Source organism: Patagioenas fasciata, chromosome 2 (assembly GCF_037038585.1).
Source record: "Patagioenas fasciata isolate bPatFas1 chromosome 2, bPatFas1.hap1, whole genome shotgun sequence".
Taxonomy (NCBI): Eukaryota; Metazoa; Chordata; class Aves; order Columbiformes; family Columbidae; genus Patagioenas; species Patagioenas fasciata.
Genome location: NC_092521.1, coordinates 75,829,289 through 75,856,447, shown reverse-complemented (window position 1 = coordinate 75,856,447; position 27,159 = coordinate 75,829,289). Strand labels below are relative to the sequence as shown.

Below are 27,159 nucleotides of genomic sequence, written 5' to 3'. Positions count from 1 at the left end.
GATGATAATATAATCCTAACTGTCAATGAAAGATTGTTGCAGTTATGTATTCTGGTTTCATTTGATTTCTAGCAAAGGTTCACTTTTCCAAAAACTTTCACAATTAGTGGAAATACCCCAAGCAATAACATCATTTTAATTCAGGACTAAATAAGAACAATAATGAACGTTTGCCCACTCAATGACTTATATATTATCTGAAAATTCAGCTCGTGTTCTACATTCACTGCTGAGTTTCAAAGAGGTGGGATCATGATCGACTGATGTCAAACAATAGCTGTGTCTTCTAGCAACAACACTGAAAGCCATGTCATTGCCACACTCTTTTGGCAAGACATTTTCTTTTCAGTGCCATACAGTTAAGGGGTGAAAAGATCCTCCTACATCAACAGCCTGCTCTTCATTTTACCCTAGTCTGACCCCATACTATCTGTCAGTTACTATAAATATTAACTTTAGTTAACAGTAAGCAGTGTTTAAGTAGAGAGAGCTGACATTTCTCTGTGAGAATATACTTTTCACCACTACCAGAAAACTGCATTTGCCTAAAATACAAAACCTACAAGATTCAGGGTCAAACTTGCAGCATTAGATGCTTAGCGTACACAACACCACTTGAACACAAGAAATAAGTTCACTTAAAGAACCCAGTTTTATTTATTAATTGTCTGGGATATTTCAGAGAAAGTAAAGGGAGAGGAAAGGCAGGTCTTCCTTGTGCTTAGACTTCAAAAAGGACAGAATACTGTGTGGTGATGCTAGCGCTTCCACCTGTTCCCAATTTAGTGCTGCAAAAAAAGAGACACTTTTACCTACCCCAGCTCCTTCAGAGCAGAAGAAACACGGGAATGAAACCAAGTCTTAATTCAATTAAAAAAGATAATATAAAAAGGGAACTGAAGTTGGAATACAGCTGCCATCTGGTCAGGAGGGGTCTCTATCTGTAAGGCTCGAGTGTATCACATAGCCTGGATTACACGTGCTACATGGTGCCATATTACTTACGGTCTGGAAGTGAAGAAGGAAAAAAAGGGACTAAAATTTTATTAATTCTCCACACTTAATCTGATCATGAGGTTTATGATAGATTTCCCCAGTGATCAGTCATTGGTTGGTTTCGATGTACCTATGTACCAGGCAATCTTTTGTGAACTGCTACTAGTGAAAGAACCAGAGATGTCAGAAAAGAAGCCCAACAGTATGCTACAGTGGTTCAGACAATTGAGATTGTCCTGTTAACAGAAATCCTCCTTGAGGAATACATTTTATTCACAAAAAATGCATGAAGTTTTAATGTTCCCTTCATAAATACAAACTTTAAAATGAAAATTTTAAAGAAATGCTTTTATTTTCCTCACAAATTATAACATCACTACCTGTTCCTCCCCCTGCGACATGTGTGACATCTCACCTCTCATGGTTCCACAAAGCTACAAGTGGGAACTATACACTTTTGCCACAAAAAGGATTGATGTTTTCAATTTGATAAAATTTTAATTTCTTTCCCTAGAACTTGAGATTACAATGTTTCTAAAAGCAATCTCTGAGTTCTCAAATTTTTCTAAAATAAATAAATGTAAAAGCAGGGAGAAAAATATACATAACTTGTTTTCTCCAAAGAACCTCTGTTATGAAGTAGAGGGATAAGAAACAGTTTAAATTAAACATTTCACAATAGCCAATGTGCTGTCATAATCTCTATGTATGGATCAGTGTTGAAAAGCCAGACACAAACTTACTAAACACACTGTCCAGGTTCATAAAGCTTTAGGTTATTTAAAGCAAAACTTCAGGAATACAACCAATCAAAATTTAGAAAAAATGTTGTGATGGGTAGATGAATGAATAAATTATGAGTATCATCTTCACAGACATAGAAAAACAGATTACAGTTTTATGACTGAACTAGCTGAAGTGAGAAAATAGATGGAAACAAGTGACTGACAGGCAAGGAAGCTAATTAACCAGGCTTTTCAGATTCTCAGTGGGGTAATTCAGCCCACATGAAGCTCTGCACTGGCTTACAGTACCTGAATTGGGCTGCTCAAATATAACTAAGATACCACAGCCATATAAGTGTATAAGTGAATATGTAGATACAAACTGTGTTCAAAACATCAATAATTCTTTTGGCTAGTATGGAGTTCATTCAGAAACGTGTCACTGGGGTCTTAACTTCAAAAAATCCAAGAAATGGATGAACTGGTTTCTAACTCAGACCAACAGAATTTTTTGCCCGTATGTAGTCTGGCTTGTATGAATATTTCTGTATTTTTCCCTGAGAGTTATTAACTGAAATACATATTGTCAATAGACTGTTCAATGGAAAATGCAATTAACATTACTAAACAAAATAAACAACATATATACTTCTTGCTGAGTATCTACTCCTATGTTTTGCATTTTGTTCTGACCTGCGGTCTAGTTTCAAAGTATGAGCTGGAGAAGAGCTTCATCCCAGATTGCCCTTAAAGTCTCATAGGCATTCTCCCAGAAGGAATGGATTCAAAGTTTTCTTCAGTCAAAAAAAATTAACTGTGCTCTCCACTTCCTAAGCAAGTATTCTAATCAGTATGAAATTGTACAATATCTCCCCCTGTTCAGGCACCTGCTCTGAGAAGACCTCATGCTGTGAATGCCACCTGGACTGAAGCACTTGGAAATAAATCCTAAGTGGGACCAGTCTTCTACCTTGTCATTTCTCTAGGCTAGGACTCTGAGGCTTGTGGAGAGTCTCTGGCTGTGTGCTGTGAACAAGCCAGGGCTTGATGCGGCTGTGCTACACGGAAGGATTTCCCTGAGACACCAGAGACAAAAGGAAAGTAAACAGAAGCTGCTCTGCCCTCGACCCAGGCTGCAGGAGGGGCGTTGCCGCTGCGCATGAACAGTCTGTGAACAGTGCCCTGCAGCCAATCACCATAGTGGGGGGGGATGAGTGACTGTAAGTGTAACCAATTGTAGCCTGCGCTTGCCGCATGGCCTTTTGGTAGAGAGTATATAAGGCTTGGAAAAACGTGGTCTCAGGGACATTGATATTCAGTGTTGTTTAAGAGTTCATTAAAGAGAACGGATGGTAAATTCACATTGAATTAGACTCCTTACTCTCGCCTGCCCCGCCCATTCGATCAAAGAGCTTATGCCGGCGTCTGGATTCGTCGAATTTATTACTACCACTACAGAGGCTCTTTCTCTTTTTCCTTTTTTTTTTTTTAATTTTATTTTAATTTTTTAATTTCTCTTCATCCCTGCTTCCCTCCCCTTTAGATAAATACTAGATAATAAGAGAAGATATGGCGGATCTTCTGGTAAGAAACTGCATCTTGCTGTGAGAGTTGTGATCAACTCTGTGAACAAAACTGTAGCAAAGAACCTCTGTAAGAGAATTAAGGAGCATCTGAATAGACCACACAACGTGTTTCAGGCTTCTGTAAAGGAGGACAAGCCTGAGTTGTGGGAAAAGGTCTAACTAACGATGGTAACTCAACGGCAGAAAAAGAGCAGGGTGATCTCAAAGAGAGCATTGCATGATCCTAGTTAATCTCCTTTACAAACAGACACCGAATGAAAAAAAAAAACAAACCCACCACAATATACATAAATTCTAGTAAGCTCCCACTCAATTCACCTTATGGAAAAACTGACTCACACAGCCAAAGTCCTGGTTTCTCTGCACAGTCAGTGGAGAGGCAAGTCCATCTCCTAGGACATCTGCACCCTTTCAGATATATCCATTAAGCGTACACTGTGGTGAAGTTTCTGCTTAATCAATGAATAAATTCAATGTCTACAGAATATGATCTAAATATGAGTCAAAAATGAATGCAAGAAGGAGCAAGATACCACCGGGAAGTATCTATAGGTACTCCAACTACCAGCTTACACCTCTAATCACTTAAGGAACATTACCATGCCTGATCTCTCTCCCATCTCTTTCAACCTACAGGAGACTGTACGTGCTTCCAGGCAATGGGGCATTTTCTAAACTGTATTTTTACATTCAAGCACATGTATTTTTCAGTATCAGTGAATACAAAGCAATTTGATTTCTAGTGCTTAACTACCAAAATAGACTATTTAAAAGCAAATGAAGACAAAGTTAAGAAGCTATGACTAATTTCTCCAGAGAGTACTAAAGTTCACTGAGTTGCTGAAAAAAATGCAGTGCATTCATTATACAGGAGTTCAACTGATGAAATCTGCCTAAAAAAACCCTGTCCTTTTCTTGTATTTGTCTTAGTGAGATCACTAAGTTGGGGTCTTTATCATAAAGGAATGTAGCAGTCTTTTGGATTTCTATTTTTGTTTCACAGCTGATGGTAAAAGTCAATGAATTAAAGTTATGTGGGTACAGGACACGACAGGTTGAAGGACAGACAGAATATGGACAACCAGAGACTTACTTCCTCAGGAATTAAGAGTAAAAATAAATTTCTTTAATGACTGCAACATTATATTTAATACTCTGAAAGGTAAAAGGTATTTAAATCCTTAAATACTCATGAAGGCCACAGTGAGAACACACTACAGATAAAAAGAAGACACAGGAAGCTCCAGGATCCTCAGGCCCTTTGTCTTTATCAAGGAGAATCTCAAGTGTTTTTCAGAAATATAAGTAGAAAAACAAATTGCAAATTTGCAAGAAACAACACAATTAAAAAAAAAAAAAATGCCAACAAAATCCCAACCACCTAAGATTTCTAAAAGTAACTAAGAACTAACAGAAAAATAAGAGTTTGAATTACTCGTTATTCCAGACATCAGCAAACTGTTCCATATTTTCAGTGCTAAAATAAACTTGGTAAAAAGCCCCTTTGTGGAAGAGGAATTGGTGTCCTTTACAATCCAGGAAGTTGTGACACTGTCTTATAATTTGTGTGTGTAATTCTCTTTGTAGCTTTTGCAATTAGAACATTGTGGACACCAGCAGGATATTCCTTTTCTGTAATATCTATGTTATTTGATGTGGTTTTCTTTTCATTATGAATACAGATTGAAGTTTCTCATATCTTCAGGCTGTTCTGTGGAATGACTGGATTTATTTTCTTTAGCTCTGCATACACAGAGCCACTCTATATGCTAGTGCAGATGAAAACAGATCATAAACTGTAAACTCTTGAATCAAAAACAGGAAAAATACGCTAGAAGCAAGGATTAATTATGGTCCCTCTAGATCACTTGTGTGTAACACACATAATCAATATCATTGACTCTAATCAATGACTCTTCATATTTTGAATCTTCGTTCAGAAGGAACCAGCCAGACACTGCACTCCCCTTCCCACCTGCGGAGAGGTCTTTTTGTGTTTATATGTGCATCTGGGGTCATTTTATCTCTTTACTAGCAAAATTGCTCAAACACATCTGAATAAACAATTAATTGAAACAAACAAACAAAAATTCAAGCCTACTCAGATATATATTTAGGTAAAGCTAACAGGAATTTGGGATCTGTCTTGAATTTTGGAAGCAAAATCTGTAAACAACTGATACTCCCATCCATCTTAAAAACTCAAATGTTATCTAAGACAGAGATTCAGTTTCAGATCCTGGATCTGATATAGGAATGAGTACTAGTGCGCTATATAAAAAATGACATTTAATACCATAAAATTCAAACAGTTTACTTTAAAAAAAAATTATATGGGGTAATACATCAATCTTTGATATATTGTAGACAAAGTCCCATGTCTGATTTTTGAGATACCCTCAGTCTTTTCCAATAAATTAATCTGCTTCACTCTTAAAAAAAAATAAATCTGTAATATAAATATGTTTACTTACAGGACCAGGAATACGCTGCCAAGTTAAATGCATAACAGTATATTTCTCCTTTTTTCCTTCAGTGGGAGTATTACTTAGCTATCTCTCGTGTACTACCTATCAGTCTTCATAAAGTTTATTTGATATTATTATCTACCCAGTCTTTTTGAAATTTATTTATAGATCTATATATTTATATATATTAGAGAATATATACATGAGATATGTATATATATCTAGATATCTCCCCTTCTGGCAAGTTTTACAGAAATTAATCAATAGGTTTAAAAGTTACCCAGGAGAGAGCAGGACAGACAGAAAAACGAACTGATAATTACACACATGCCCTTTATTAATGTACTGACTTCTGGCATGCCTAATTGGAAATGAGATTACCCTCAAAACCATAACGATGATTTCAGTTTTCTTCCCCAGTCACTGTAGTTTATATTGTGTGTAAGTGCACTGCATATTACATATGCTACTTACTCTCAGTTATCAATATATAATGAAATCCAAATCAATAGACAGCTCAGTATTACATTAATAAATTACGGTAAGAACATATACTCAATTTTTCTATTGCATTGCAAACTGCTGGCAATTAATGTGTTTTAATCTAATTGATAGACAACAGTAATTAGACTTTTTGAAACAGTATTTTTTATGATCTCTAATGAAATAAAATTATGATTTATGTACGAATATTTTCCTTAGGTGATATTTTTCTCTGTCAGTATTCATCATGAAGTGGATAAGCTTTTTAATAGGAAATATTCCTCGAATATTTGTTCTGCTTGACTGATGACTATGACAAACTTTTGTCAAGTTCACTTTTCATAATTTGGCAGCCTGTGCTAGGAAACAGTGGTCTTTGACGATGTACTTAGCAAAAAATGATATGGAGCAGAAGGGAGAATAATGATAGTGGTGTATAACCGAGGAAAGTGATGACCTACGGAACTGGATTAAACTGATTCCAGAATGTCCTCAGAGCTAAATTTTTCAGTGGTGACACTCTCACATGTGTTTGTAATTTTTTTTAAGATCTTGGTTACCATTTTGAAATATATTGAGTTCTCCAATCAGCATTTGGGTTAATTCTTAATTGGAAGGCATCTAACAGGAAAACATAATCTCAGAAGACCTTAAAGTTCAATTTTCTGGTGTCAGGCAAATGCTATCAACAGTCAGCAAATCAGGACAAAGAAAGCACTTCATTTGGCTTACATTCAGGAAGAAATGAAGTAAATATTTGAACTTCTTCATGCTGCTGCTTTATTCTATGTTATCTTTACACAAACATGTCATTTTCTCTCCTTCATGCCTCAAAACTACCGAGATGTCAGGCTCTCTATTCCAATGCCTTAGTGTGAAGCACTTCAGACACTCTGAACCAGTCTTTTTCTGAATCACATCATTTATGAGGATGCATTCTGGCTAACACCTCAAAAGTTAGCACAGTCCTTCACATTCACGCCAGTATTAGTGACAAGCCCTATATAGCAGCGTGTGGTTATATAATGCAATATAGACACCCAAAATACTAAGTAGCATTATTAGGAATAGGCTGCTGCTCTTAAACTAGCTGAGTGCCGTGATTAAACAAAGAGAGGTACTTGTCCAGGGAAGAGACATTTTCCACGCTTCCATACTTGTTCTGTACTTTAAGTCTGAATGTAAGAATCTACAATTTACTCCTACCTTCTGTTCCTTGTCTTTTAAAGAACTATTTATCCATGCATGGATCTTCCCTCCCAGCTACTCAGTCCCCGAAAAGACTTGGGCAAAGGACTGTTTCAAAGGCCTTCTGGAAAACCAAGTAGAGCTATCAATTAAACCAGATGCATCCATGTATTTGTTGATGCCTTCAGACAACTTCAAGACATTTCTAAGGAAAGGCTTCCCTTTACTTCTTTCAAAATAGGATGTGTTCATGTTACTCTCTGTTCCTACAGCTTCAGTTTTCACCTCATGAACACAATGATTTTATAGATCTACAGTTTCCCTGATCCCTTATAGAACCTTTTTTTTTTAAAGTTAATTTTCACATTTGCTACCTTATGGTCTTGAGGAGCAACTATCTATTTCAGACCAATCTATATATGCCCTGAAGCATCCACATGTTGAGAAGTAATGTGCTACCTCAGGGAAGCAGTTCTCAGGACCAACTACAATGGCAGGTTTAGTTTGCTTTTCAGTTATGTAAGTCAATCTTTTAAACACAGTTTCCCAAATCTGTAAATCTGCATATACGTTGATTATTCCTTCCCTATTTTTTCTCACTGAACATTTATCTCAAATGGATTTAGTTGTATGGACACTAGCTATGCTCACCACTGGGGCTGGAGAACAGTCCCTGCTCTATTTTACTCACCAGTTAAACATATTCATGTAAGTGTTTCTCAGCTGTCTACAACGAGCACTCATTACCTCTACTTGGAAAATCCCAGTCTGATCAGAAAACTGTGCTGACTCATTATTCACCACCACCTGCAGAAAAAGGTTTTCAATCTGCTCTCCCCTTCGAGGAAGCAGCAAAATCACAGCTAGGAACCAGCAGTTATCCAGTGTCTCTAAAAGAGCACACAAACTGACTCCTTTCCTTCAGCATTCCTATTGAATGTGCTTGTTAGACATTTCTACAAGCTGTAGGATGCTCACAGACTAACCTAAGCTCTTCCATCTCTCCCAAACTCATTTCAGTACAAGTTTATCAGTCTGCACAGAACTTCTCTCCAAGCAGTTTTCTGAGGCAGTCTGGAGATAAACACAGCTCAGATATCCATGCACAAAGTTGAAGAACTTGGTGTTTAGGTAGTGGTGTCACATAAGGCTGGTGCAGTGGCTAATTCAGTGTATTATGTCTTGCCAGATCCTAACAAAAACTGGCATGCTTTCTCCCTTTTATTCTACACATGAATTTTATTATGGTATTTCAAGCCTGTGTTGAGACTCCAAAGAACAAACTTCATGGCAAATAACTATCAACGCCATAACAGAAGACTTCAAAATGACCAGGCAGGATTTACTAGGTAAACTACAGAAGTAATCTCTGAATGGCCAGCTAGATGAGTAATACCAGTAGGTTTGGTTTTTGCAAGACCACAAAGACAGGTCTGGTGCCTACTGTCACCGCATTCTTGAAGTAAAAGGATGAGAAAGAATATGACCAGCTCACAAGGAGAGCTCTCAAAATGCTGCCCCCAGCCAGCATGAGGGGGGCCTCATGTGAGGGTCACGCAATAGAAAACACCCCAACACTTTATTGCTTCAGATGCTAGAAGAGGGACAAAATGAGTAATGGCTTAAAGTGCCAGAGAAGAATTGCAATGAGTATGGAAATTTGCTTCCTCTGGGCAAGGTTTAAAAATTCCTCCTTTGAGTTTTGTTAGTGCTCCTTAATTCAGTCACTTTGTTTAGACTTTTTAGCTGATTGCTCCAGGGTTTCTTTGGTTTCCAGTTGTGCATTCATTCAAAATTGTGACTTTCTTTTGTCTTCCTACAGATTTCTTCATCTTTCTCAATCTCCCATTTGTTCACTTCCGCAGCACAAGTCTGCACTGTGCAGATCGTGTGGCTAGTATTCGTGGGGGTAACACAAAAGTGGACAGCGAATTGCTTCAAAATGGCCGTTTACAAGGCACTTTTCAATAAAAGCAAGCAGCAGCAAGACTAATGGCTGTAAGAGACAGCTAGCTCGGCAGTTCCGAAAAGTCTGAGAGGCTGAATCATTCCTGGAATTCTGAATCAGTGCTAAAAGAGGCACAGGTTGTGCATGAGGCAACCATCTTGAGCAAGGCACACACAGACCCACAAGCAAAGTAAAATATCAAATAATTAAAAAAAAAAAATCATGCTTGACAGAAAATAAATAGCTACTCTTGTTCTGGTTCTACTTTGAAAAAATCTTCATAAATTTACTTCATAGGCGGACAAAGAAAAAAAAATTGTATGCCTTTTTTCTGGTGTTTTGTGTAGCTGCCAACATTGCCTGTGTGGCTGAGGGTAGATATATCCCCAGTGCAGTTACAAGTGTGTATAAATGTTTCCATAGTTAGCATTGTGCTGAATATACTTATTACCTGCCAAATAGCAGAAAAACGTTTGCAGGAAACACACTAAGGCAGTGCAAACTAACTGTACAAGCACTGCTACAGATCCTCAGTGATTACTTCCTGACAAAAGTATTTTTTCCTCCAACAAAATCTCAACATTATTTCTTTTGTCCCATTCAGGTTTGGGAAGCTACAGCCTCTCAGATAATATGAAGACATCTTTTAGTGTCTGACTTTATCCTAAAGAGAGAAGGCAGCAAGAGTCAATCACAGGAAAGGAATTTCATTAGTTCTGAAACTGGAGAAGCATTCTGAGCCAATGTTTTACCTACAATATCACCACAAAAATGAGCAATGTTGTATCAGGTATGAATGTGGTTCTCTTGTTAGCAAAATGGTGTTTTTTACAAAAGCACTCTGTCATTTCCACATCAAAAAAATGTATTTTCATTTATATTCTTTCCATATTTGCATACCATACAATCCAGATCAATAGATTTTTCTACGTCTTTTTTTTAAATCAGAATGCCTGGAGATGATCTCAGATGTGAAAGATCCTTCACACTATTTTGTCATTAGTTTGTTAAGAGACCTCAGTAAAGATCCAGTTAAAAGTCTAATTCAAGGACATGATGGAATGTAACCACAAGAACTGAGATAGCTTCCAGATACCACTACAAGGCCACTCTCAATTACTATGGTGATCAGGGGCGGCTCTTGAGATCTGGAAGAAAGCAAATGTCACTGCTGTCTTCAAGAAAGATAAGTTCACCTTGATTCCTGGGAAGGCAATAGTATAAATCCTCCTATAAGCCCCTTCCAGTTCTATGAAGGACAAGAAGGTGACTGGGATTAGCCAGCATGGAGTTATGAAGGGGAAATCACACCTGAAAAACCTGACAGCCATATGTGATAAAATGACTGGCTCTGTGGATGAGGAGAGCGCAGTGGAAGCGCCAGGGGCTTGCGCACATTCACAAACCCTAACAGCCCTCACTCACCTGGGGCTTTCACTTACATCTTCACAGGCCTAGAAGTTCTATTTAAGCACAGCCCAAGGCTTTTAGTTCCTGCCTGAGCTGTGTCGGAGGAATGATGCTCTGATTGCTCTGATGCCACCTCAGCTTTGACTGACCATCGACCCCCTTGATCTGGCCCTCAACCTGTGGACTGACTTGACCTCAGCCCTGCCTTGTTACTGCAGATGTGCCTGGAAATTGCTGGATGTGATCCTGACCTACAGATTGACTTCCTGGCTTGATGACACACATCTCCTTGCCATGATTTTTCCCTATGATCTTGACTCTTGGTTGAACCCGGTTACTATGTCTGGGCTTGCCTTGCTTAGGTGCTGTGGCACTGGGATCTGGCCAATGAGTCCCTTATCTGCTCCCTTTCAAAGAGCTCAGGCCTTCCTGAGCCGTAAGCTGAGCACCATGGAGCTTCTGAAGAAAGCCATGAGCCGCCATGACAAGAACAAATGAGCTTTCAATTATATTTTTCAGAGTTGCAGCTTCTTCTTGTACCATTTTGTACTAAGACTCTGACACAGCATTGCACTGGTGGTGTGGTTTAATGTGGCATGCAGCTGAACACCACACAGGTGTTCACTCACTCCCCACCCCACAGTGGGAAGTGGGAGAAAAAAGAAGGTAAACCTCGTGGGTTAAGATAAAGACAATTAAAGACAGGAAGGAAAAGAGAAATAAAAGAATATATAAAACGAATGATGCACGATGCAATTGCTCACCATGTGGTGATTAATGCTCAGCCTGTCCCCAAGCAGCAGTTCCCCCAGCCAGCTTCCCCCAATATATATACTGAGCATGACATCTGTTATGGTGTGTGAGCCAACACAGGCAGGTCGCAAGAACAACAACAAACCACGGATAAAATGCAAAGAGTAAATTTATTTTCATTATCTTGCTAACTGAGGGATCTTCAAAAAAGCACTTAAGCACCCAGGCAGAGGTACACTAGCAGAACCACAGGCACTGCAGAGCCCAGTCCTTGATAGATAGCTTGCTGATTTCACCTGTGTTTCAGGGATTCACAGAGGTACTGTTCAGCACATTGCTTTGATCTCTGCTTTCAGCAAAGCAGGAATTTCAAGGATGTTTGATAAGGTGTCTTTAAGAATTTCACAGGCCTATATTATCTATACACAGAGGTTCTACTTGTGAAGCACACAAGGCTAAACAGCAATTAGAGTGATATATGTGTTTTTCTACACCCCAGTTGCAGTCTTTTGAGTGTATTTACAATTCTTCTCCTCGCCAGTCTTCCGTTATATTCCCACAGATGATTTGACTAAAATAGAGTTAATTTACTTCATGCCGCTAGAAACTTTTCTTTTTCATAGCTAGCACAGTTATTGCTTGGATTTAGTTCAAGAATAATAAGATAGCACCCTAGGATAGAGTTAGTGTTCTTCAAGTAACTTTCCAGTGTTTTTGAGTTGGTATGAAGAGAATGTAAGAACTTACTGATATCTTAATCATTGTCTGGGAGACCAAGGTCTGTCTAGACTTTCTATCTGCAGATGAGGGGCAGCTAGAAAATGGGGGCACAGATGGGACAGACCTTGACTGGCATCCAGGATGTTCAATGAAAATATTTCACACCACTAGTGCCATGCTTTGTATATAACTGGAGTTGGTATTACTGGCTCGTTAGATCTGTTCTGGTTCAGCTCCATTCCAGTTCAATTCCATTCAGGAGTGTTGTCAGTTCTACCTGCTGCCATTCTGCCATTTTGCAGTTGGCCTTTGAGCTTTTCTGCCTTTTTGCTCTCTTCCTCCAGGATCAGCTGTTTGAGACCAGGGTGCTCTTCCTCCTCCCGGGACTGGCTGCTTGGTGTGGACAGAGTTCATGAGGAATTGCATTGAGAATCACTTATTTTATATTTTACTTTTATTTTGTATCTTAGTAGTAGTAGTACTATGCTACTATTACTTTGTTATTTTATCAAACTGTTTTTAACTCAACCTGTGAGTTTCTCATTTCTATTTCAATTCTCCCCCCTTCTTGGGGTTGAGAGTGAGTGAGTGGCTATCATGCTTTTGATTGCTATCTGGGGTTAAACTGTGACAATGTTATACGGTATCAAATACCCCTTTGGCCAGTCTGGGTCAGCTGTCCTGGCTGTGCCCCCTCCCAGGTTCTTGTGCACTTGGCATGGTGTGAAAAGCTGAAAATTCCTTGAGTACTTAGCAACAACAAAAGCATTATCAACATTATTCTCATTCTAAATAAAAACCACAGCATTATACCAGCTACGAGGAAGGAAATTAACTCTATCCCAGCCAAAATCAGGACAGCTGGCAGTATGGCTGTTTCACATGTTACTGTGAAAGAAATGCAATTCAATTCACTCAATTTTCATTAGAAGAATAGTATTCACCCAAGAATTTCAGTTTACTGCCTTCAAGGTTTTCAAGCAATTTTATTGGATTCAGTGTTGAGAACATAATCAGTACTTCATAAACAAACAATTACAGGGAAGACTGAATTAATGAAATAGATTTCTATTTGCTATACATTAAAATAACATACTAACTCAGGAATGGGCTGTAATGTGAACAGTATCTATCCATCTTCTATAGCACAGATACTTCAGCAGGAACATTCTGGCCAATTAACACACCAAGTTTCATCCATGTTCCATGCAAGTATCTTTTATTTACTGAATAGAAGTGCATTGAAGCATTAATAGTTTTTAAAAACACAGCTTCCAGTTACTGTAATTATACACCAGGAGCATTTCATATGGACTAATGCTTAAGAGTTGCCTTTATATCATCATTTCTAGAATTCACCAGTGTTCCCAAGCTTAGGCTTCAATTATTGCTTTCATATATGCTTTAAAGAATAACAAGTTATACCTGTGCATCAACTTGCAGAATAAATTATTTTACTGTACTAAAATATAAGCATAAATATGAGCTTCAGTATATGTAAACAAAATACATTTCATTACACAACCATATCTTGGTAAAAATCCAAAATTTTATAAACTGTCATATGAAGTACCACTAAGTATAAGCTCACCTTCTAAACTGCACAGATGATATAAGATTGGGAACTTCAGCAAACTGGAGTTTTGACTAACATCAGCGCTACCTACTATGAAAGTAGCTTTTTGTACCTTCAGACTTATTTCCCTAGGAAGGCCAAATTACAAAATTTGTTGAAACATTTTTTTTAAGTGACATAAAATGACTAATACACTAATTTCCATATAACTGCAGTAACTTATGGTATGTTTGCAAACAATAGAGATAATGTTACTAGATACAAAAATATATTCAGACATTACGAATGCTACGATTAGTTTGGGAAAACAAATAACTTACCTGAATTAGAAAAGGTAAAATTCTAAAGCTATAAAAAAATACAGTACTTATCTAATCCTAAATATTTCTTAATGTCAAATAGTTAATAATGCTGTGAAGAAACCCTAAAATCCTAAGAAGCAAATCACATATAAAGAATTTATTTACTAATAAATTTCATTTCATCTTAACCAAAACATATCCTTCTTAAAAATTTTTATTAGTTTAGTAAAAGCATAAACAAAACATCATTTTAGTAAACAATGAGTTGCGCTGCCATACAGTAAAAGACAAACTACAAATTAGTTGCACAGTCTGCAGCTAATGAGCAGGGACTGACAGGTGAGAGACACTGCTGTGTTACAAACTGTACTGCATTTCCATTAAAGGTGGATCTGTGTGGCAAATGGTTAACCACAAAACTTCAAGACCAAAACACAAAGTTTAATGCATTAGAAAATACAGTCTTTTGACCAAGGACACAAAACCGAACAGCAAAGCAGTGGCCATTTATCACTGCCAGCACACTACAACATTAAGTGTCCTAGCAACCCTTCCTAAATTATATAACATGCTCCGGTGCAGGTAACTCTCAATCCTATTACCACTCCCCTCCCCTTAATTTTCCTCTCAGTTGTCCTTTGGGATATCACGGAAAACATGCTGGGATGCTGTTATCCTCTCTTGGACATAGCTGTAGCAGTACCCCATGGTCAGCTTCTTTTGTTTTCAGGTGATGTAGTTTGGGGTGTACAAAACACTTTCTTACAGAAAAGTTATTCTGGGATCACGAGTGTAGTTTAGCCTGAATCCCACTACTGCCGTACTGGAAACTACTCAGGCTTGGAAGTGCTTTACGTAGCTGGTAGCGGTCAACCGAATATGTCACTGTGTACAAGCACAGCATGATCACACCTCGAGCATTACACACAAAGGTGGTCTATTCCTCTCAAAAGGGGTGGAACAAGAGAAAAAAAAAAAAAAAAAAGGTGTGGAGAGAAGAGCCATGAGGAACAACTTTCGGCTTGGAAAAAAAGGACAATATTGTTGGAACATTATGAAGTATCAACACACTCCTGGATGGACTGAGCACGGAGTCCACAGGGACTGATTGTCCACTGGTCTCACAGTAAAAGATCTAGAGGACATCAGTGAAACAGGTATATAGGCCAGATGAACTGTGCAGTTCCTTGGCATATGATGCTGAGGAACCTGAAGTTTATATTAACCTTAGGTCAATTAGAAAACTTATCAAAGAATAATTGACCAACAAAGATACTACCTCACACCCAGGAATTGTTGGGAGCTGGGGGAGTAGGCCCAGAAAGGATTTTAATATTCTTATATTGTTGTTTTACACTAATTTTTCCCTAGCCATTTCACTGGCATGCTGGTGACGGGATAGCTAGACAGAGCTTCTCTCAGGCTTAGTGAGGCTGTTTTTCCTGGTCCTTATCTTCTCCCAGCCAGTGTGGCTGGTGACCAGGCTGCTCTCCAGTGAGCATGCAGGGTGTCCCACCCAAGCAGCTACACGCTGATGGCACCTGCAGCACCTTCAACCAAAGAACTACAGATACAATCTCACATGCACATGTAAGTACAGTAACAGTGAGGATATGATAATGCACCACGCCAGGCTAATGAGAATGTACAGATCCAAAGTGTGCACCAATTTCTACAGAAGTACAGCTGGGCAAATGGCACTCCTTCCAGGTTTGTGCCACATGCTGCTCTCTCCGTTGTTGGACCACAAAACAGTGATTCAAAACTGACCTCTGTATTTTCACTGGTCTTCCCCACCAAAAGTAGTGTTCTGACAGAATAGCTGCAGTGGTTCTGTGCCCAGTATGTGTAGAAGTGTACCGAACTCAAATGCTACAAAGTTAAATGTTTCTCCTTTGGAATTTCTTGTATTTAAAGCTCAAAAGAATCTCTCATAGAGTAATGCAAAATGCTGTAAAAGTCTGCAAAATTACTTTTGTCTCCTTTTCACTGTAATACCTGAAAGCTCATAATCTTTAAAGTGCTTATGTCCAGAATTTTTTTGGAGGTAAAAAATGCTAATTGCTGTCCTCTAAATCGAGGCAGAACTGAAGCAGCAAAACTACATTTAAAGTCTATGCAGTCACTTTTCCTGTGCCAGTCACTTCAGCTTTGTGTTACCTTCCCACCCTACAAAAGTAACTGTAAGACTTTGGAAAGCAAGCCTGGAGTAAAATTCTCTCTGTTTACAGAGTATCCAAGCTGTACTGCTACTAAATGAAGTACCTTTATGTTTTGCTTTCTTTACAGGTAATCTGGGCACTCAATGGGTAAAAATAAAGGACGGCAGGTATGTTTTAAAGGGAGTTACTATGCTAGCTGTGTTCTGAGAGCAATTCTAGCTGCAGATAATAGGCAGGGAAATTACACTATCCAGTGTTAGTGATGGCACACACCTATTAAATGTTGAAAGAGAGGGAGGCAAATATTGGCCTATTCCAATTTTAGCTGAAAAAGACATATTAGGTTCCTCCACAATTTTAAAATACTGTAAGTTGTAGTAGCACTTTTTCAACATTTCTTGCTAGTGAACAATTTCCAAATGAATGGAGCTTAATAACAGGATTTTTTTTCTAAACAAATGCCACAATAATCAAAGAAGAATCAAACAAACAACTAAGCAGGAATTAAGCTAGTAACAAATAAACACAGAGTTAGAACAGTTCATTAATATACTTAATGACTATGCATTAAAAGCAAATTAAAATTGATTCTAAAAGCATCTCAGAAAAGATCTAGCTGGGTTTAATGAACTTTTATTCAGCAGTCTATTTTTTCATAAGTTGTTTGTATGCTTGCCTGCTATTTTATATTGTAGGCAATATTAAGCTGGTATTTAAATTATCCTCTACCAGTCTTTCAATATTAATTTAATATTCAATACAGAGCTCCTCACAAGCAACATGCTTACAGTCAGTTTGAAAATGCTCAGTGGATAAAGCTAACAACCATCAGCAGTCAATTCAAACAAAAATTAAAAAAAATAATAATAATCCAGTTCCCAATTCAACAAATTATCATTTCATATGGTTAAAACCACATCTAAAAATAACCAAACTACAGCAGAGTGGCCAGAAGTCCACTGAAATTTCTGTTATGGATGAAAGAAAAGATTAGTCTCTTACCACAACTAGAGACTAATATCAGATACATAATAAAGGACTGAAGTACAAAGGAAATACAAAGATTAGTGCAACTAAATATAAAGAACAAAGACAGTGAAAAAAAATGCTAGAATTATTGAGAAATTATCTCACAGTAGAAGAAAATGCAAGAAATTTTAAAATACCAAAATTATTTTGTTCATTATACTAGCTTCTATATTACTCATACTTGGGATAGATATTGCAAGCAAATCAACTGCTTTGAAAACAGTGCTCAGATTGAAATATAATGCTGACCCATGTGGCTACAAAAACACCAAGACCGTCAACAACATGTTTAAGAAAACACCTTACAGTTATAGACATAGGTCTAAGATGAATTCTGGATTCTAAACATCTCCCAAAGGTAATGTATATTTTATATGATCAGCCTGTTTTAACAGCTTTATATTTGAAATATCAAAAAATATTGTATCCTGCTCCACATCAAACAACCTCTTTTTCTCCACAGGTCCTTGTTTTCCAAAGAAAATTAATGACCTTACATCCACAACAGGAAAAGTGGAATACAATTAGCCAACTACAGGCCTGTCAACCATCTTGCTCCACTTCATGTGAGGGGGCACAGCAGTGCCTGCTGGCTCACAGGGAAAGGGAGCTGGAGAAGGTGGTGCCTACAAAGGACACTGCGCCTTCCTTGGCACCTTCCCTCTGTCCTCCTGTGGCCCCAGGCAGTCTGCCCAGACCCTATGCCAGACTGTGTTCCCAGGCAAGGAAGAAGTTACTGGCTGCACAAAATAGCGAGCAATACAGGAACTCAGGAACTGCAGGGAAAAAAAGCCAAAAAAAAAAAAAACAAACCAACCAAAAATGACAACACACAAGAAAAAAAACACAAGAGGAAGAGTAGGTGGTAAATGACTAAGTTTCACGTGCTGCCTTTTAGACAAGACATGCCTGCCATTTCTGTTAAAAAACCCAAACAAACAAATACTCCAGATTTGTCTCCCATCTAGTGTGTTTATGGTAGTTACAGGAATTTCTGTCCTATCATGGGAAATGTTTCCATTAACTGAGGAAATTTAAATCACATTTGAATAAAGATGTTTTGGAAACAAATTAATTGCATGCCTTTTAGCTTGCCTATGCTTTGCTCAGTTGCTAGTTTTTGTTGAGAAACTACTGCAGCAGGGGACTAACAAAACAGTGTGTGACATTACCTGACATGTGGTGATTTGGCCTTGAATTAAGGTCAGCAGGACCTAGATCATAGCTAACATCTCCAAGCCTTAATTCTGACAGGCAGATCCATTCACAAGATAGACTCAAGTTTCCCCTATGTTAAGAGAAACAAATCAATCTGGATTTTGAGGCACAGGTATAGCAGTGTCAGAGTAGACACAGAAAGGCTCTTTAGAAGCTCCAGGGCAGAAAAGCAGAAAAAAAAAATTTCCTTTTCTTCTTTTTGCATTGCTTTAAAGGTCAAAGTCAATCACCATCAACACTTACTGCATGAGGGGGTAGCCAGAAACCTTTACAAGAATTGTCAGGTGAAGAACACAATATTGATCTGAACAACATTCACAGGCAGCTGCCAAAGATTACTTCTTATTCTTTTTTTCCACTGGTTATCAATCATTTCTATGTAAGGCTGTATTCAGAGCCCAAACAGACCTTCTTGTGTAAGTCTTCAGACCAAAAGGCCCACTCAGCACTGCTACCTGTTGGTTGTGTGCCCCACTCTAGAAATACTAGTTCCTAAAACTTCACAGTTCATTGCAAGGCAAGAGGAAACCTGTTTTCAACATGTCTAGGTACCTAACTCACACGGAAATCAAAGTACTTTATAAAATATTCATAAGTGGTTTTTAGGCCCACAAATATCTTTGACAATTTGGTCACAGTTCACTTGCACTGAAATAGCCTATTTATTAATACACGGCAGTCACGTCTGACAGCGAGCAACTCAGGAGACTGTTTTGTTCTGACTCCTCTCATCCTGCTTCTGCCAATCACTTCCCCTTCCTTGAGTTTGTATGCATCTCATGAAGCAGTCCCGACTATCTGGGCCCCATGCCTTGCCTTTGTGTAAATCAGTAAAGCAACTCCTCCAAATTAAGGCTCCTGAGATTCAGCTCACAGAACAGAAAAGACCCAGCAGGTTTTCCAAGACCCACCACTGGTTGGTTTCTTATCAATCCAGCCCTGGCTCAGTGACTACAAGTCAGTTTGTGTCACTAGCAGACAGCAAGGCAGACCTCCTAGGATGTTTTGTGTGGAAACTGCTTGTCTTCACAGCTGTGGCAAGAGAACTATTTGTTATGGAGGTCTTGCAAAGTTATAGTAAGATGTCCAGAGTTAGTCTGTGCAATAAGATTTTATGTTATTTTAAACGAGAAGTCTGATAACAGAGATGGATGGTGGTCCACGGGAGCTATTGTGGGCCCATGTTGTGCCAAGATTCAGAGTTCGGGAGCCTCTGATAGAGCGCAAATGGAAACTGATTCAGTTACTCCACACAAGATGATAACCTATTGAACCAGATGATCCTCACAACTCCTTCTGGCTTGGTAATCTATATAATTAGCCTTTACTTCTCGTCAGTCTGCACCCTTAAGACCCTAAGGCACTTTCTGGCCCTGGGTGAGTAAGGGTTATAATAATTTCCAGGCTCATACTGATGATACAATGCACCTCCTGTTCCAAGTGAGAAGTAATTGAATTCCCCACAATGCAGAAAGAGACAACAACAACAAAAAAATCACAATAAGGAAAGGCATTAAGTAATATTGATTTTTAGAAAACTTTAAGAAAGCAGGATTTTTTTTATGTACTATATGAAGGATCCTAAAATACTACACAATAATTCTATTACTCAGATCTGTTGAGAGTAGACAAGAATACAGCCAAATACAAGGTGTTCTTTTCCACTCCAGATTTGAGCTTTTGCTTTGCAGTAATCTTCCTCAAAATAAAATACTATAGCATGTTACAAACACTATCGAGCATATTTGAGGTCAAACTCTATGAAGGTATATATTAAAATCAGCATTTAGCCAATAAGGTTATGGAAGAAACAGAGGCATATTGCAGAAAGATGATACTTCAAAGGACTTAAAATAAATCAACAGGACTTCAAGAGACAAAGCCAGAGATACAGGTCATCTCTTCTGAATCCCAAAGCAATGCACCATCGCACTCTAGCACTTATAAAATATTATCACTGCTGTATCTTAAAATAGTTATGTAACTGAATACAGCTTTGTTGAGCTGGCTAAAAAAAAAAAAAATTCCAAACTTCTTAAAAAGTTGAAGAGAATTAACTCATGTTGAATATATTTTAATTTGACTGTCTACAAGACTACAAGGACAGGGGAAAACAAAACCACCCAAAACAACAGAACAGGCAAAGCTGACTGCCACAATAGAGTACTAATTATATTTGCTGTTCTCCTTCCGAAAGCTTACTTATATAAATGTAAGAGTGCAGGAGACTTACCAACTATTAAAAATATCTACAGTTGTAAAGAGAAAGGATTATTTTTCCGTGTGCACTAGAGTTTAGCATTGTCCATTACCTCTGCTATGTCCCCCATGCTAAAATGCTGTAAATAGCAGTAAAATAAAATTGAACATCAACACTCTCAATCTATGTAGGAGGTAAATACACTACTTGCTCTTCTCAGCCTATCCTGCCTCTCCCAACATTGTGTTTTAAGCTATGAGTAATCAAACCTGATGGTCTGTTTCTTACCTCAAGGCTAAGTGAATTACTTTGACAAACAAACACAATGCGCAAAAAGATGACGTCTATACTTGGGTTCAGACTTCTGAAAAGGTTCTGCGATATTCAGATGTGCTTAATTCCCACTGGGCTCACTGAACTAAAATGGAAGATATTTACACACAAATCTAACAAATAACCTCTCTAACCACAAATGAAATACAACAGTATAGTCCAGAGGCCTTTGATTTGCTACTAAAATTACATGTGCAGGAAGAGGGAAAAATACATATATTTATCTATATTATATATATTTTTATATATAATTTTGCATATTTTATATATATATATACACACATTAATATTGTCAAGACTTCATATAATGGGAAACATTTCATCATTGCTAAAATGTTGAATTCCACAGAACATACCACAATTTTTATCTGAAAAATACTGTGAACTGTCTGGTATCTATAATACGAACAGATCTGCAAGCATGAGTTCAAGGAAGTATTTATGAAGTTCAAGCCATACATGCTGAAGTTCTACTTTGATCCATGTCTTAGACACTTCTTAAGGGAACACACTAATATCTGAAAGGTAATACCCCTTTGAGATCCTGTTTATTGCTCTTTTGTGAGCATATTTACTTTTCTTACTTCACTCTAATAAATGCATAACAATTCTTTTGATCCTCCTTCACGAACCACAGAATCACATGCATTTTGTTAAGCAAAATATTCTAAGTCTTCACCCCAAAACTGCATGGGTCAGGTCACATATTTTTCATTCCCTTCACTAGTAACTTTTCAACTAACTTGTGCTTGCCTTGAGGATCAAGCTCTTCTTTTTTTTTTTTTTTATTTGGGGTCATCAGAATTTACCTACTTCCTTGCTGAAAAAGCATGTTATGAAGTATTAATTGATTTTCTGTCTTACAGACTGTGCTTTCATGTTGTGTAAGGGAAAACTCCTTTCAGATCAGAGAAAGGCAATAAAGAAGATCATGGGTGTAGAATGGCTTTTAAATAAGGAAAGATAAATAATTTTCAATTCTTCAGTCTGTCAAAGAGATGATAGCAGAGGTGTGACAGCAGTTTATAAAAACATAAATGGCCTGGATAGGGTGAACTGAGATCAACTATTCAGTCTTTTCCAGTGTAAGAATTTGGGGTACTCAGATGACAGGTTTGCAACAAGCAAAAGAAGGTTCATCTTAGAATGAAGTTAAGCTGCTGAACTGTTTGTCACAAGAGGCTGTTAAGCAAGATGCAGTATACTGAAGGATTTTTTAAAAAAGAAAATCTTAAATCTGTAAAAAAAGGTCCAGCAAGACCAGAAAAATAGTAAGAAGCAGGTTTGTAAGAAACAGGAAATGACAAGAAACATATAAAAATGGACTAAAAACTAGGTCGTGAGGAAAGTAGAAAGAAGGAAAAAAATAATGGGAGAAAAGTTTAAGCAATTTACAAAGAAAACATTGAAGGCAAAAGTAAAACGGTAGACTGCTGACTTTTGCGAGTTCATAGCCAATATGAATCGAAGGGTGCCACTTTCAAAGCTATCAACATGAAGGTCAACAGTTACAGTTTTAAGAAGGGGAGGATTTCTTTCCATAGTGCAAAAGAAGCCAATTTAACTGCATGCACTTTGACTAAGAAAAAGCAATGCAGAGACAGAGGTGCATCACCTTGAAGCAGTTAAGCGTAAAGGCAAACAACCATAGATTTTCCAGCTCTTACTTTACCTCTCAGCTCCTCAGTTCCCAACAATACACCATTCTGTCTCACACCAAATCATCCAAATTGTGCCTCGCACTAATGAGAATCTGGACACTGCTATCTTCCTGGTACTGTTGTCACAGACTAACTAACAGGTAATACTGATTTTTAATGAGAATGGAGAAAGCATTCATTGTTGTAGGTCCCTTTTCAGAAGCTCTTATTAATTCAGTCCATTTCTCAAAAAAATATAATGACCTTCCTGGCTTTACTCAAGCACTCTGGGATCACCTCGGCTCTTGATGCTTAGATTTCTTTCAGTGCCTGTGAAGAGGGGAAAAAACATACAGCATCAGCTGAATGGATGCTCAATGTCTCTCTAGGGACAGCATTTTCCTCTCTGGCAGTTTGCATAAGGAAAGCCTTTTCCTCACATACACAGTCCCTGCTCTCTGCAGCCCAACAGAGGCTGCCTGCGGCAGTCTTGGCTGTCAGGTGTTTATCAGTCTAGTAATTATGGAGCAGTATTTTCACACTTATTCTCATACTTCTTAACTCTGCTACTATCGGGGTTGCCTGGAACTCTGACATTGATCAGCAAATGAAAAATCAGTTACCTCGTCTTGCCGTAATACATATGCCTGCAAACCCCAGAAGGGGACACGAAAGTTTAATGTTTTCACAATGACCATGGCTTATGGGCTTGGGGCTTAGCACAACCCTGCATGTGAATACAGGGGGAAGGGATACCCAGAGAAGGAACTGCCCCGGCGTCACATGAACATTTGTCACCTCAAGTAGTGACAAAGACCAGAATCCCTTCTCTGAAGATTTCTGCAGATATAAAAAGACTAAATCAAACTTAAAAGCCAAACCACACTAATTAAAGAGACAACTGTATGCAGTTTTCAAGGAGAAGTATATGGTTTTATTTACAAAGCACACAAGCTTATACTGATTATTTAGGAAGAAAATAGTTCTGTGACCTTGGTTTGTTAAGAGTGATCAAGAGTGCAAAACATCTACATCATTCATTTGTAAAGACATTAAAGTTAAATCTTCATCAAGATCACCAAGAAACCCACTGCCTACACAAAATCCATAATGCTGTTTAAAAATACATTAAATGCTATTCAAAAATATGTGGCTCTGTTTTATGTTGGAGGTTGCTACATCTGGCAGACTGGCAAAGGTAAAGCTGCTGCAGCACCACATCTCCGCATCCATCCAGCTGTGAGGTATGTAGGCACACATGTATACAATACATATACACATATAACCATGGCCAGTCATACAGATCAACCTAGGCTGCAAACGAAACACTAAAGCAAACAGAAGCTGCACCAACATCCTGGTCCCACTCCCCTCTCTGGCTCACCAGGATGAAAGAAATTTAGCACAAAATACATAAGTAGATACATTACATATCATCCCTCCAGTAACTGGCTGAAGAAACCCATTCTGTACAGCAGCTGGCCCCTGGATCATCCACCCACCCCACAAATAGGTCTCTCTGGTCCAGCTTGAACTTCCTGCTTACCCCAGTAGCCAGGCCACACAGCCTCTGGCATTTTGAGTAGGTGCTGATCTCTTCAGGAAGATGTACCATAGGAGGTTTAGGTTGGACGTTAGGAAAAGGTTCTTTACCCAGGGGGTGGTGGAGCACTGGAACAGGCTCCCCAGGGAGGTGTCACGGCCCCAAGCCTCACAGTGTTCAAGAAGAGACTGGACAATGCCCTCAAACACATGGTGTGAACTGTGGGGTTGTCCTGTGCAGGGACAGGAGTTGGACTCAATGATCCTTGTGGGTCCCTGCCAACTTGACATTCTGTGATTCTGTGATTTCTCTTTAGTAACTGACCTGGGCTGATGGCCTCATCTCACACCTACCATCTAGTCTGGCCTGACGAGTGATCACATACGCTGAGATGCACACCCACAAAATACACATGCAGTCCAGTCCCTCCAGCTGCCCCCACTCTCTGACCTCTCTAACCCACAGCCCTTCGCCCTGTAGCTGGTACTTAGACCTCTGACGCACTCCAGTGTCTCCAGCTGCTGCACCACAGACACACGGGCCCCTCTGATCCATGGTCACCGCTCCAGTTGCTACATGCAGAGCTCCATACATATGCACAGAATACGAAGGCCCTTCATCTAGTTATAAACGGAGGCTGAGAAGGCGACAGGACAGACAGCATGGGTCAGGCACAGAGCGTGGCCAGACAACTGTACTGACCAGCAGCCTGTTATCACATAATCAACCCCTTTTATCCCTCTATTTTCTCACACTTGTTCCTCCCCCAAACCACTCTGATCCCTCCTTTCCCTCACCTAAACGTCCCATATTGAGTCTTGAACAATCCAAAAATGCTTTATGCCCATATCCTAAAATGAGACTCACAGCTTGTGGGCAGCACTTCCCTCCATCTGTAAGGTGAACTTGGGTCCCACTCTCATTGACCCACCTGTTTGGAGTACCTGCTAGGGCAGCTCCAGCAGCACTGAATGTGGCTCTTCAGGACACCTGTGGCTGCCTAACTATGGTCTCCCTCCTGAGAGGATAGAAAGTCACAGAGCTTTGCCACCTGTGACCCATCAGCACCAGCCACACACCCAGGCAATGCATCAGGCAATTCAGATGGAGAGCTGGGTTTAATACTGACTCTGCTGAGAAAAGGGGTATCACAAAGTGGGATCTTTATTTGCACTATAGCTGAACAGGAATTAAAAGTGATTGACAAAACCCAGGACTACCAGCACAGGTAGGTCCAGGGAGATTTCAAAACACGTTTACAAAGGTTGCTGTCCTGGGCAGGTCAGCTCTGTTTGTGTAACCCCAGGATCTGACTTGGGAATATTTTTAGCTAATGAAGCTCAATGGAAGCTGAAATGATGTAGCAGAGAGAAAATAGCTAGATAATGATTTAGGGGACTACATGTGTAGCATGTACAAGAGGATGAAGTGATATGGTCAATACCAATAACAGTAGAAAGGGAATCATCTCTGCCCTCAGAGGTTGTCAGTGAAATACCAATAAACTAAACTGAGGTGAGGAAGTCAGTTAAAAACCCAAGGAAAACCTTTACCATCTAAAATGCTGGATAGCAGAAAAAAAGAAGTGTCATCACTGATAACTGAACAGTAAATGAAGCAAAATCTTAGAGCAAACAATGCAGAGCATTGCTTAGTGCTCTACTTAGAGTATTATCAAAGGTGCCTTATTATCTACTATTATCTACTTTTAAGCATTCTACTTCTCTTATTAGCATTTATGCCTTTGTCACCCTTTTTGCCTGGATAATTTCCACCTGTTTCTTTTTCTTTCCCTTATCCTTTTTGCTGCATGTTCTTTTTTTACATCCTGACCGTTTTTACTCTTTAAAGACTTTCAAAGTGTTATCCTATGCTTATTTTACTAACAACAAGAAAAAAAAAAAAAGGAGGCAGAAGGAATTCAAATACAAGCCCCAAGGCTCTAAAACAACCTAAGTGGATTTGATGTTAAGACATTAATTAAATATGATAAATTCTGGACCTAAATGCCATGCTAGCACAAAAGAACCATCACTGAAATGCCACTATTTCACTGCCCAATTAAGCTCAGGTAACACCATCACTAGAGCAACACCCTCTCCGTGTGTCAGACAGGGAGCATGCTATGTCCCCTCTCCATTCGTGCCCGCCTTTATCGCTGTCACTATGGGCCATTCTTTCCACAGGCCAAACAGTGTATAATCATCCAAAACACCTCCCTCAGAGAATGTGTGTGTATGCAAAGGTCAGCAACAGTCAGCACTCAGAGACCATGAGCAAAACCCCAAGAGATCTCTGGCACAAGCTGAAACTCCATCCCATCACTTACATGCTAGAGGAAACAGGATTACTGCACACCTCATATTTGCATTCAGAGTGTGAAGCTCTCTCACGTAAACTGCTGCAAACCTCCTTGAATAATCCAAATAGTTTCACTAGAAGTATGTGAGCAAATGCTGATCAAGACACAGTCTCTTCCTGTCTGCAAAATATTTGGGCAAGACCTCATCTTAGCACAGCAAATAATGCTAGTAAATAGGAGAGCTAAATCCTGCTGTAGTTAGCCTGAACAAATGTTGCTGTGATAGAGCCATTGCTGAACTAAGACCATACAGAGTGAGACAGTATTCAAGACAAAGAAGATTATTCAGAGGTGGCCTGTAAAAATCTTTTAAACGAACAGCAAATATCTTCAAAGCAAAACTTGATTTATCTCTTCAGAGCAAAACTCAGTTTTGGCTTCTCAAAGGTAAGAGTGTGTCTGTGTTGAGGAACTCAAAATGTCATGCTTCAGAGTTTGAGCTACTCACTTGCATGGGAACTGTTTGAAATAATTTCCTCCCGTTTAAAACTGGTCAGATAAACTTTGAAGTTCCTGT

At 38.8% G+C, this 27,159-nt stretch overlaps 1 protein-coding gene across 3 annotated transcripts in view; it reads right to left on the bottom strand.

Moving 5' to 3' along the window:
• The window catches only part of ADCY2 (adenylate cyclase 2), a 224,471-nt gene that overhangs the window by 120,057 nt on the left and 77,255 nt on the right, over positions 1-27,159 (bottom strand). The window lies entirely within an intron of this gene.